Source organism: Arachis ipaensis, chromosome B10 (assembly GCF_059453495.1).
Source record: "Arachis ipaensis isolate K30076 ecotype BB chromosome B10, ASM5945349v1, whole genome shotgun sequence".
In the NCBI taxonomy this organism is placed as follows: Eukaryota; Viridiplantae; Streptophyta; class Magnoliopsida; order Fabales; family Fabaceae; genus Arachis; species Arachis ipaensis.
Window position 1 is genome coordinate 53913436 of NC_142435.1, and position 13868 is coordinate 53927303.

Below are 13868 nucleotides of genomic sequence, written 5' to 3' on the forward strand. Positions count from 1 at the left end.
TCCACAGAAGTCAGAAGAGGGTGCAATAAAGTCACCAAGCATCTTCCTTGCATTGTTGGCATTATTGTTATATTCGGCTGCCATGTCTTCTTCTTTTTCAAAAATTTCTGTTAGGTCCTCTCCAGAGAGTTGTGCTTTAGCTTCTCTTAGCTTCCTCTTCAAGGTCCTTTCAGGTTCAGGATCAGCTTCAACAAGAATGCCTTTGTCCTTGTTCCTGCTCATAAGAAAGAAAAGAGAACAAGAAAGTATGAAATCCTCTATGTCACAGTATAGAGATTCCTTGAGGTGTCAGAGGAAAATAGGAATAGAGGGATGGGGTAGGTAGATAAGAATTTGAACATATGAACAAGGAGAGAGAGTCCGAATTGCTAATTGAGGAGGAGTGTTAGTCCTTAAATAGAAAGAGGTGAGAGAGGGAATTTTCGAAAATTTTTAAAAGAAACAAAATAAAATTAAAATTTAAAACAATTAGTTAATTAAAAAGAATTTTGAAATATGGTTAATGGTTTTCGAAAATCAAAAGTGAGAAAGTGGTTAGGTGATTTTGAAGAAGATTTTGAAATCAGTAATAAAAAATATATGATTGAAAATTATTTTGAAAAAGATGTGGTTGAGAAGATATGATTGAGAAGATATGATTGAAAAAAAATTTAAAAAGATTTGAATATTTTTTTGAAAATCAAAGTTGATTACTTGACTAATAAGAAACTAAAAGATATGATTTTAGAATTTAAAAATTGAACCTTTCTTAATAGGCAAGTAACAACTTGAAATTTTTGAATTAAAATATTAATTGTTAGCATTAATTTCAAAAATTATGAAATAAAAATAAGAAAAAGATTTTGAAAATCAAATTTTAAAGTTTTCAAAAATATTAAGAAGGAAATTTAAAAAGATATGATTTTGAAAAAGTATGAAGATTTGAATTAAAAACTAACTTACCTCCCTTGTGTTGTCCTGGCGTTAAACGCCCAGAATGGTATCCATTCTGGCATTTAACGCCCAAAATACTACCCTTTTGGGCGTTTAATGCCCAGCCAGGTACCTTGGCTGGTGTTTAAACGCCAGTTTTCCTTCCTCACTGGGCGTTTTGAACGCCCAGCTTTTTCTCTGTAATTCCTCTGCTGTATGTTCTGAATCTTCAATTCTCTGTATTATTGACTTGAAAAGACATTATTTTGATTTTTTTTTGAATTTTTAATGATGAGAGAGAGCAACAACAAAATGAAACTAATCATGAATAACTAAGATTAAATAAATAATGCATGCAAGACACCAAACTTAGAAATTTTCATATTAGAGACACTAACAAATTGAGAATGCACATGAGAGACAACAAAAGACAAAAAACAAGAGAATTTAAAGATCAGACCCAAGAAAATCAACAAGAACAACTTGAAGATCAATGAAGAACATAATGCATATATTTATTATTATTATTATTTTTTTTTGTATTTTTTGAAAATTATTTTGAAAAGGAAAATAAAAAAATTCAAAATTTTTAATACGAATTCCAAGAATTATGCAATGTTAGTCTAAAGCTTCAGTCTAAAAAGATTAGACATGGCTAGCTAAGCTTTAGCAGGGCATTACATACAATAGCCAGATCGATGGGAATCAATTAGCTCCTGTGATGATAAAAGCATCATCTGAAACTCTAGAATTCATTCTTAAAAATTCTGAAGAACATAGAATAATTTATTTTTTGAAATTTTTTTTTGAAAATAAAAAGCTAAAAAAAATAAAATAAAATTATCTAATCTGAGTAACAAGATGAACCGTCAGTTGTCCAAACTCGAACAATTCCCGACAATAGTGCCAAAATTTGGTGCACGAAATTGTGATTTAAAAACTTGGTATGGCGAAATAGTGATTTCAACACTTCTTCACAACTCCGATGCAACTAACCAGCAAGTGCACTGGGTCGTCCAAGTAATACCTTACTTGAGTATGGGTCGATCCCACGGAGATTGTCGGCTTGAAGCAATCTATGGTCATCTTGTAAATCTCAATCAGGTGGATTAAAATGGTTATGGGATTTTGACACTTAAAATATAAATAAAACATAAAATGAGATAGAAATACTTATGTAATTCATTGGTGGGAATTTCAGATAAGCGTATGGAGATGCTTTGTTGCTTCTGAACCTCTACTTTCCTATTGCCTTCTTCCAACCATGCGTTACCTCCTTCCATGGCAAGTTGGATGATCCTCTCGGATGAAAACAAATCCATATGCGCTGTCACTGCACGGCTAATCATCTGTCGGTTCCCACTAGCGTCGGAATAAGACCATTTTCCTTTTGCGCACTGTCACTTGCACCCTACATTCGCAAGTTTGAAGCTCGTCACAGTCATCCCTTCTTGGATCCTACTCGGAATACCACAGACAAGGTTTAGACTTTCTGGATCCCAGGAATGGCTGCCAATAATTCTAGCCTATACCACGAAGGTTCTAATCTTATATTAGAAACCCAAGAGATACGCACTCAAGCTATTGCAGATAGAACAGAAGTGGTTGTCAGGCACGCGTTCATAAGTGAGAATGATGATGAGTGTCATGGATCATCTCATTTATCAGGTTGAAGTGCAAGTGGATATCTTAGAGAAGAAGTAGGCGTGAATTGAAGAGAAAAACAATAGTACTTGTATTAATTCATGAAGAACAGCAGAGTTCCACACCTTAATCTATGGGTGTAGAAACTCCACCGTTGAAAATACATAAGTGAAAGGTCTAGGCATGGCCGTGAGGCCAGCCTCCAAACGTGAAAAGATGATAGTCTATGATAGCATATGAATACATTAGTAAAAAGTCCTATTTATAAGGAACTAATGGCCTAGGGTTTACAGAAATAAGTAAATGATGCAGAAATTCACTTCCGGGGCCCACTTGGTGTGTGCTTGGGTTGAGCATTGAAGCTTTTTCATGCTTAGGCTATTTCTGGAGTTAAACGCCAGCTTTGGTGCCAGTTTGGGCGTTTAACTCCAATTCTGGTGCCAGTTTGGGCGTTTTACGCCAGAATTCCTTGGGCTGACTTTGAACGCTAGTTTGGGCCATCAAATATCAGGCAAAGTATGGACTATTATATATTGTTGGAAAGCCCAGAATGTCTACTTTTAAACGCAATTGAGTGCGTGCTAATTGGGCTTCTGTAGCTCCAGAAAATTTACTTCAAGTGGAGGGAGGTCAGAATCCAATAGTATCTGCAGTCCTTTTTCAGCCTCTGAATTAGATTTTTGCTCAGGTCCCTCAATTTCAGCCAGAAAATACCTGAAATCATAGAAAAACACACAAACTCATAGTAAAGTCCAGAAATGTGATTTTTATTTAAAAACTAAAAAAAATATAATAAAAAGTAATAAAAACATACTAAAAACTATGTAAAAACAATGCCAAAAAGCGTATAAATTATCCACTCATCACCGTGGCATGCCAGCTGCTGGAACCAAGGCAAGATCGTGGGCGTGGCATGCAGCTTTTAGGCGTGGCACGCTGGTACAAGTTTCCAGAAAGGATGAAGTAGGCCAAATACATGGGCGTGCCACTTGGTGTCGAGTGCGTGGCACGCCATTCACTATTCCTCACTTAGGCGTGCCACTTGAACCCCAGGCGTGGCACGCCAGTGTCATTCAGGAAGAAAAAGCCATTGGAGCATGCCACTTGAGTTCGTGGCGTGGCACGCCAAACAGAAGAATCACTTGCTTAGAAAGGGTGTGGCATGCCAGACCTTGGGCGTGCCACGCTAGTTCAACTTTCCAGAGAGCTTGTTCAAGCGTGCAGCAAAGGAGTGGCATGCCAGACCCTAGGCATGCCATGCTAGTTCAAGTCTCCAGAGGCAATAAGAAGAGGAAAGAGGCTAGGGCGTGCCACTTGAGCTCGAAGGCGTGACACGCTAGGCTACATGGGTATTAAAAGACCCTGGGCGTGCCACTTGAGCTCGAAGGCGTGGCACGCCAGGAATGTTATTGAAGAAGAGCGTGCCACTTGAGGGACTGGGCGTGGCACACCAAGCCAGAATTGGAGGAGCACGTGACACGCCACTGAAGCACCAGCCACACATTAGCTGGGAAGTCACGCTTATTGAGTTTCCTTTCCCTCCAAATTGTGATTTTCCTTTTTCACTTTTGTAATTCTTTTATTTTGAGAGCTAGGAGTAGTATAAATACCCCTAAAAAGTACTAAAAAAGGGGGGTTAAGCAGTTAGAGAGACTATTTTTAGATTCACTTTTACACTTCATCATCTTCTTCACTTTTGAGTACTTTTCTTTGAGCTATGAGTAGCTAAATTCCCTCTCATTGAGAGAGGGAGCTCTGTTGTACTTGATGGATTGATGATAGTGAAATTCTTCTTCTCTTCATCTTCTCTTTGATTTGCTAGAAGGAATTTCATTCTTAATGCTTAGTGTTCAATTATCTTGGAAAAGAGATTGAATGCAAAATGGGTTTCATGGGAACCTTGGGAAAGGAAACATGAAACCATGCTTGAAATCCCTTCTCACACTTGAGTAGAATCTGGGTTTTGGTGTTTGGATATGGTGACATATAATCCTCCCTCTACTTGGACCTATGATGATGTGTGGTATAATTAGGGACCAAGCATATATCTCTTCATGAACAATTAGACCAAGGAATTGGCTATTGATCAAGATCTGAGAGATTGAGTCACCAAGGAATTGGGGCTCAATCAATCATGATTTCCAAGAGGTCAATGAGTTGCATGATTGAAGAGGATATAAGCTAGAATTGATCCAAAGAGACAACATCTCCTGATCTCAATGAATTTTCCCATTCTTATCTATCACTTTCTTTATAGTTTGCTTTTACATTTTGCAATTCCCCATTCCCATTTACAATTAAGTCATTTATGATTCTGCACTTTACATTCTGCCATTTCCATTTCTACACTTTATTGCTTTCCTTTACATTTTAGCCATTTACATTTCTGCCATTTATAATTCTGCAAATCACAATCTATCTGTTCCACTTAACTAATTCATCAATTGATTAAAACTACTCAAATTTACCAATCTCTGTGGATACGATCCCACTCCACTGTGGGTTATTACTTGACGATAATTTTGGTGCGCTAGCCAAAAGAACCGATTCACCATTTTTGAATGGGGTGTGAATTCAGACTCATCACCCTCCTCATTCCCACTTTGAAACGCTGCCACTGTGAGAGAAATCTTAAAGCTATGCCATTGGAATCTCCTCTGTCACGATCTCTCCTCCAGCAACAATCCTCTCCAGCGATGACCTCCTCCAGCGAAGTCTCCTCCAGCAGCGACCTCCTCTTGCAACGTCTTCTCCAATGGCGATCTCCTCCTGCGATGATCTCCTCCTGCCAGCGGCGTCTCCTCCAGTGACGGTGATAAACCACTATTTTGTTGTTTATCTTGTGCTAATTTGAGTGGTTTTTATCAACTCTTCACTCACTTATTCATACTATTTGCATGGTTTTATAATACCTTCCTAGTTTTAAGCTATGATTGAAAACCTGCTTCCTAAGCCTTTAATTTGTGTATTTTAATTTCCCCTTTATACCAGCCAATGCCGTGATCTGTGAGTTAAGTGTTTCAGGCTTTATAGGGTAGGAATGGCTTAGAGAATGGAGAGAAAGCTTGCAAAAATGGAAGGAGCACAAGTATTCATACCCTGGGTCGAGTTACCCGACCTGGGATGATTGGCGACAAAGCGACCGACCTCTTCAGGTCAGGCTAGTCGACCTCTTCTCAAAGAGGTCGGCCAAATCGACAGGAGAGCCCAATAAAGGGCCCAAATAGAGGAACACGACCCAAATCCACAGGCCGTCCGAGCCTATAAAGATAAGGGCGGTTCCCTTGAAGATAAGCTGACCTCAACTCAAAGATAACGATAAGATAAGATAACTAACTTATCTTATCTAGAAAGGTCAGCTCACCCTACTATAAATACACTGGAGCACCCATGTATAACTCATACTCTAATTCTACATAAAACCTGTTTAATACCCATGCTAACTTAAGCATCGGAGTCTCTTGCAGGTACCTCCCACCCTCCGGTGGCCAAGGATCAGCAGTACAGCAAGTCCAATAAGTCGGACACCACAACTCCGGCCGCCATCAGCCAGCCGGACACGTCATCTCCGACCAGAACCGAAGATCTCATCCGAGATCGACCTCCAGTTTCAGGTAACCCTCGGAACATTGGCGCCGTTGCCGCGGACCTAGAAGTCATCCCAAAACCATGGCGGACGGCCATGACAACGACCACGACTCGGATCTGGAGAACAGAACACCGCATAAGAACGCGGACGCTACGCCAAAGGACACCTCAGAATCCAACGGGGACAAAAACTCACCCAACCTAGAAGCAATAGAAGCACTTCAAGATCGCTTAAAGCAACTTGAAAAAGAAACCCAGCAACAACAGGAGATCGGAAAGGATCTGCAAAGAGAGGTACGGCGATGTCGAGAACTGGAAGAAAAACTACAGCAACTAGAAGCCGACCTCAAAATAAAAGCTCCTCAGATCACTTCTGAGGAAAATTCACGCAAAGAACAAGATCCATTCACCAGGTAAATCTTGAAGACCAAAATCCCAAAAGATTTCAAGCTCCCGGATATGGTTTTGTATGATGGCACCATAGATCCCAACCATCATCTCAGCAATTTCAGAAGTAGAATGTACCTTACCGATGCCTCAGATGCCGTTCGCTGCAAAGCTTTTCCAACAACTTTCACGAAAACGGCGATCAGATGGTTCGACAATTTACCTCCGAAGTCCATCTCAAACTTCGACAACCTGGCCAAAAAGTTCCTGGCCAGATTCTCCATCCAGAAAGATAAGGCCAAGCACGCACCCAGCTTACTAGTGATCAAGCAAGGAGATCGGGAGAGCCTCCACAACTACATGAAAAGATTCAACAAAACATGTATGGACATACAAAGTTTACCAACAGAGGCCGCCATCATGGGGCTCATCAATGGCTTACCAGAGGGACCTTTCAGCCAATCTATATCAAAAAAGTATCCTACCTCCTTAGACGAAGTACAAGAGCGAGCAGAAAAATACATCAACATGGAAGAGAACGCTCGGCTGGGAGAAACCTCAAAATCTGGGGCCTCCTACCGAGACAAAGACAAGGACTCCAAAAGGAAAGAAGATCGACAGGGCGAGAAAATCAAAAAATACCACAACTACACTCCTCTCAAAGCATCCCTGGTCGACGTGTACAAAGAAGTCTGCCATACAGAAAAAATCCCCCCAGCACGACCACTCAAAGGCAAAAGGGGAGGAGGAAACCGGAAGGAATATTGTGAATACCATCGAATTCGAGGGCACTCTACCAATGAGTGCTTCGACTTGAAAAATATCATAGAAAAATTGGTAAGAGAAGGAAAATTAGATCGATTTCTGGCCACCCGGGATGAGGACCAAAGAAAAAGACGGAGAGACGAAGATGATGGACGAGCTGAACGGTCACCTCGGACACCAGAAAGACACGTCCACATGATACACGGCGGATTCGCAGGAGGTGGGATCTCCAAATCGTCCCGAAAGAGATATCTCAAAGAAGTATATCATGTCGAGGGAAAGGAGGAAGCACCCGACATCCCGGCGATAACATTCACTAAAGAGGACGCATCCGGCATCATCTTGGGACACGACGATCCCATGGTCATCACTATTATATTAGCAAATGCCAATCTACACCGTACACTAGTAGACCAAGGGAGTTCTGCCGACATCTTATTCAAAACAGCCTTCGACAAACTCGGCTTAGACGAAAAGGAGCTTAGAGCATACCCAAACAATCTATTTGGACTAGGAGACACTCCGATACAACCGCTGGGATATGTATCGCTACACACTACTTTTGGAAAAGGGAACCAATCCAGGACCCTCAAAATAGACTACATTGTGGTCAACGTAAGCTCAGCCTACAATGCTCTCATAGGTCGGACAACACTCAATCAACTCGGCGCAATAGTCTCAACTCCGCATCTATGCATGAAATTCCCAACTACAGAGGGGATAGCCACGATAAAAGCAGATCAAAAGATGGCACGTCGCTGTTATAACGAGAGCTTAAACCTCAAAGGCAGAGGAGAAGAGTTTCATACAATTAAGCTTGGCGGAGCTCAGCGTCGAGAAGAACTCCGTCCGCACCTAGAAGGTGAGATAGAGAAGGTTCAGATTGGAGACACCTCGGACAAAACGACTAATATCGGCACGGTCCTAAGAGGAAACTCAAAAGAATTATTGATACAATTCTTACGAGAGAATGCCGACCTCTTCGCATGGAAAGCCGCAGACATGCCAGGCATAGACCCTAGGCTAATGTGCCACAAGTTGGCGGTCTATCCAGGATCTCGGCCGGTGCAACAGAACAATCCCAAGCTGTGGAAGAACAAGTACAAACGTTGCTAGAGGCAGGATTCATAAGAGAAGTCAATTACCCACTATGGCTAGCCAACATCGTCTTGGTGAAAAAATCAAACGGGAAGTGGCGCATGTGCACCGATTACACCGATCTCAACAAAGCCTGCCCAAAAGATCCATACCCACTCCCAAGTATTGACGCTCTGGTAGATGCTTCCTCCGGATATAGATACCTCTCATTTATGGACGCTTATTCGGGATACAACCAAATCCCCATGTATCCACCAGATCAAGAAAAAACCTCGTTCTTAACACCAAAGGCGAACTACTGCTACATCGTGATGCCTTTCGGTCTCAAGAACGCGGGAGCTACTTATCAAAGGTTAATGAATAAAGTCTTCTCAGATCACATCGGAAAAATCATGGAAGTCTATGTGGACGACATGTTGATAAAAACACAAAGCGAAGATACATTATTGTCCGACCTGGCTCAAGTGTTTGACACTATAAGGAAACATAACATAAAACTCAACCCCGCAAAATGTACCTTCGCAGTTGAAGCAGGCAAGTTCTTGGGTTTTATGCTCACACAAAGGGGAATTGAAGCAAATCCAGACAAATGTCAAGCTATACTCAACATGAAGAGCCCAACCTATGTCAAAGAAGTACAACAACTCAACGGGAGATTGGCCGCCCTATCCCGATTCTTAGCAGGAGCTGCGATAAGATCTCTCCCCTTCTATGCTACTTTAAGAAAGGGAAAACAGTTCGAATGGATGACAGAATATGAGCAAGCTTTCCGAGAATTCAAGGAGTTCTTAGGACGGCCACCTATCCTATCTCGACCAAGGGAAGGAGAACCACTCATATTATATCTCGCAGTAGGAAGCCGAGCGATAGCCTCATCACTAGTCAGAGAAGACAAAAATGGGCAACAACCGGTCTACTTCATTAGCAAAGCACTACAGGGATCCGAGCTGAACTACCAGAAAATAGAAAAATTTGCCTATACTCTCATCCTAACATCTCAACGGCTCTGCCCGTACTTCCAGGCTCACACCATTAAGGTTAGAACTAACCAGCCCATAAAAGGAATATTGCAGAAAACAGATTTGGCAGGAAGAATTCTACAATGGGCAGTCGAGTTGTCAGAATTCGACCTCCAATATGAAGCTCAGACGGCCATCAAATCACAGTATCTGGCCGACTTCATCGTCGAATTCACAGATACCCCGGAAACTCCCACAATCTCTACGTGCACGGTTCCTCAAATAAAACTGGAAGCGGCACAGGCGTGATAATAGAAAGCAACCAAGGAACCCAAGTCGAGCTCTCCCTCAAGTTCGGGTTCCCGGCCTCCAATAACCAAGCGGAATACGAAGCATTATTAGCTGGTTTGAAGCTGGCTAAAGAGGTCGGAGCTCAAAATATCAACATTTACAGCGATTCACAAGTGGTCACATCACAAATAACAGGGAGCTACCAAGCCAAAGACCCCACCATGAAAAAATATTTGGAAAAAACCAAGGAACTACTCGGACAAGTCGGGGAATATAGGATATGTCACATACCCCGCAAACAAAATGCCCGAGCTGATGCACTCTCAAAACTAGCCAGCACCAAACCAGGGGGCAACAATAGAAGCCTCATCCAGGAAATATTGCAAAACCCGTCAATCTCGGAAGAGGAAAAAGTCCTGGCCATAACAAGCCAGGACCAAGGATGGATGACCCCCATAATCAGCTACCTCAAAGAAGGAACACTCCCCGCAGAAGAAAAGGAGGCAAAGAGGTTAAAAAGGGAGGCATAGTACTACACCATCATAAACAACATCCTATACAAAAGAGGAATCTCAACACCTTTACTAAAATGCGTGCCAACCTCCAACACCAGGGAAGTGCTAGAAGAAATACACGGCGGCATTTGTGGCAATCATCTCGGAGCACGAGCTCTCGCCAAAAAAGTACTCCAGGCGGGATTTTATTGGCCAACTCTACAGAAAGAAGCCACAGAATTTGTAAAGACATGTTCACCATGTCAAAAACATGCCAACTTCCACATCGCCCCGCCAGAAGAGCTCATCAGCGTGACTTCGCCTTGGCCGTTTGCAAAATGGGGACTCGATCTTCTCGGCCCCTTCCCACAGGGATCAGGACAAGTTAAATTCCTCATAGTAGGAGTAGATTACTTTACAAAGTGGATCGAGGCAGAGCCCCTAGCCAATGCCACCGCTCAAAGAAGCCGGAAATTCTTATATCGAAATATTATCACAAGGTTCGGAGTTCCATATTCAATAACCACAGACAATGGCACCCAATTCACAGATGCAGGCTTCAGAAAACTAGTAGCCGACTTGAATATAAAGCACCAGTACACCTCCGTCGAACATCCACAAGCCAATGGGCAAGCCGAAGCTGCTAACAAAGTCATATTGACCGGATTAAAACGGAGATTACAAGATGCAAAGGGAGCCTGGGTAGAAGAGCTCCCACAGGTCCTGTGGGCATATCGAACAACGCCACATTCCACCACGAAGGAATCCCCTTTCCGATTAGCATACGGAACAGAGGCGATGATTTCAATAGAGATTGAGGAAGGGTCGCCCAGAGTAGTTCACTACAATGAGGAAGCAAACTTCTAACTTCAGAAAGAAGAGCTCGACTTGTTACCAGAAATCCAAGAAAGAGCTCGGATCAGGGAAGAAGCTCTAAAACGCCGAATGGCTTCCAGATATAATTAAAAGGTAGTACCGAGAAGTTTCATAGAAAATGATCTCATCCTAATCCGAAATGATATCGGAACAACTCGACCAGGAGAAGGAAAACTGGCAGCAAATTGGAAAGGACCCTACCGAGTTATAGAAATACTTGGAAAGGGCTACTACAGACTGTCTGAACTTGATGGGCGAGAGCTTCCCAGGTCATGGCACGCCTGCAACCTAAGAAGGTACTACAGTTAGAAGAGATAAAAGATCTCATCATTGGATGCACTCTTTTTCCTGAAAAGGTTTTTTAATGAGGCATCAAGTTGAGACTCATACAATCCCATATGTATATATTTGCACTTTTCTTTAAATAAAATGCATTTTACGATATTCTACAAAGATTTCAAGACGCATTAATCTGAAGCATTCATCGTCCGATTATAAAGCAACAGATCGGCAAAAAGTGAAAGACAATTTTACTGCACGATCATGATAAAGACAAATCATCCGATAAAGGTGAAAACGCGATTCACCCAAAGGACGATCTAGATATGCCAACCACTTTCTACAAATCGGCAAAGATGAACACAGAATAATGTAAGAAGTTATCGAAAGTGATCTAAAAAAGAAGCTGACGAGGTCTTACGGATCGCTAAAATAATAACTTATAGACTGGTCGAACACTAAGAAGTCGAACCAAGTCAAACCAAGTTATAAGTAAACCCTGGAAAGAGGTCTGGCCAACCCTATTAAAGAGGATTACTTTAACTTAGAAGGGCCTGACACAACAAAGTCGGCCCAAAACAAAAAGTTATAAAAGTAATCCCTGAAAGAGACCTGACAAAGGTCCAAGAGAGAGGATTACAAAAAATAACTTAAAGGAGACCGATACAACCAAGTCGGACTCCTACTACTGAAAGTAATCCCTGAAAGAGACCTAACAAAAGGTCCAAGAAAGAGGATTACGAAAATAACCTGGAAAGAGGTCGACCTAACAAAGTCGATCTCCTACAAACAAGTTATAAAAGTAATCCCTGAAAGAGACCTGACAAAGGTCCAAGAAAGAGGATTACAAAAAATAACTTAAAGGAGACCGATACAACCAAATCGGACTCCTACTACTGAAAGTAATCCCTGAAAGAGACCTAACAAATGTCCAAGAAAGAGGATTACAAAAAATAACTTAAAAGAGACCGATACAACCAAGTCGGACCCCTACAACTACAGAGATTCAAGCTACAAAACAAAAACCCAAGGAGGTCGGGCTGCAAGATGTCAGCATTGGCAGAAGGAAGCCCAGCCAAAAAACCTGTTCTTTACAGAGTCATAAGGCCTCGAAAGGCCACCAACACTTACTATCCAAAAGACGGCAAGCTAATTGTTTGTTTTGCAAAATAAAAAAGTTGCTAGAAAAGCAACCAAGAAATGTCAGCAATCAAATAAAAAGTTTCCAAACGCCCACAAGCCGGGCCAACTACTTTAAAGAAAAAGATCAACAAGCATCAGAAGCCTTCTCGGCAGCATCAGGAGCCTTCTTGACAGTACCATCCTCATCAGAACAAGGAGAGGGGGGGGGGGCGAGTCTGAATCGGCACCGCATCTACAGTACCATCCTCCCGGTTCAGGATCTGGCAATCCAACTCGGGTCCAACTGGAGGAGCGGAAGAAGTCGGCACCTTGGTAGAAAACACAGGGGGAGGAACCACCTCATCGTCATCACCCTCATCATCAGGGACAATCTTGCCATCCCTGACAACATTATCCAAGCTAAAGAGGGTAAGATCGGCCTCGGGAGCAATGATTCGAACTTGTTCTCTCAAGTTCTCATAAGCAGCAGTCACGCTGCCAACGAGATGACCTTGGAGCTCAGCATAGTCTTCCCGGGCATTGTCAAGCTCCTCTCTTAGGCGCCTCCCCTCCCTATAGGATGTAACATAGCTATCCTTATGCATCATGGTTGCGTCTTCAGCCAACCTCAAAGAAGCAGCCAACGCTTCAGAACTCGCCTTCTTGTTCTCCAAGTCTTTTTCCAGCTTAGCCACCTTCACCTTAAGCTCCGCCTTCAGTCCCTTCATACGGTCGAATTCTTGTTTCGCCTCTTCCATAAACGCCTTGGTAGCATGGAAAGGGAGATTCTGAGCAGTCCGATATATGGCGGCTGACATATACGCCATCTTAATATGATTTCGAGCCATAAATTCCAAGTGATGAAGGATGGACACATCGTCCATGGAAAGAGCACCGTAGGGACCGATTTGTTGATCCACGAATTCAATAGCATTAAAATCAGGAGCATCGAGGTCAAAAGGCTCAACAGTCTTTTGTTTTTTATTGGGAGGAGCAACAGAAGGGGCAGCAGAGGTGATGTGAGGATCTGCCAAACGAACTCGGGGAGTAGGAATCACCTTCTTCACCCCGGCAGAACTCTGCACCGATGGCTTCTCGCGCACTTAGGAAGATCCCTCCCCAGCCGCCTGGGCGGCAGTATTTCTGGCAGCAGTCGCCCTCTGTGCCCTCTTATAAGCTTTCATGGATTCATTATTCTTCATTGCCTCTGCAAACAAAATAGAAAACTCAGCTACAAGTCGGACAAGTCAGAAAAGACAGCTACAAGCAACATAAACAAAATCATAAAAGAAACACAAGATACCCAGTTCAGATTGAAGAAGAGAAGGATTGGTTAGGAATTTCTTTGTGTCAAGATGGGGAGGTTGACCCCAGCGTTCTTCCAAGATAGTTACAAAGGCCCGCTCAGCCGCATCCAACATCTCCCACGAATACCGGGAGACCCTCACATCTT

General features: G+C 42.5%; 1 pseudogene; it reads right to left on the bottom strand.

The window, feature by feature from the left end:
- The window catches only part of LOC148580072 (uncharacterized), a 53204-nt pseudogene extending 39962 nt beyond the window's left edge, over positions 1-13242 (bottom strand).
- Positions 13243-13868: the final 626 nt, after the last annotated feature.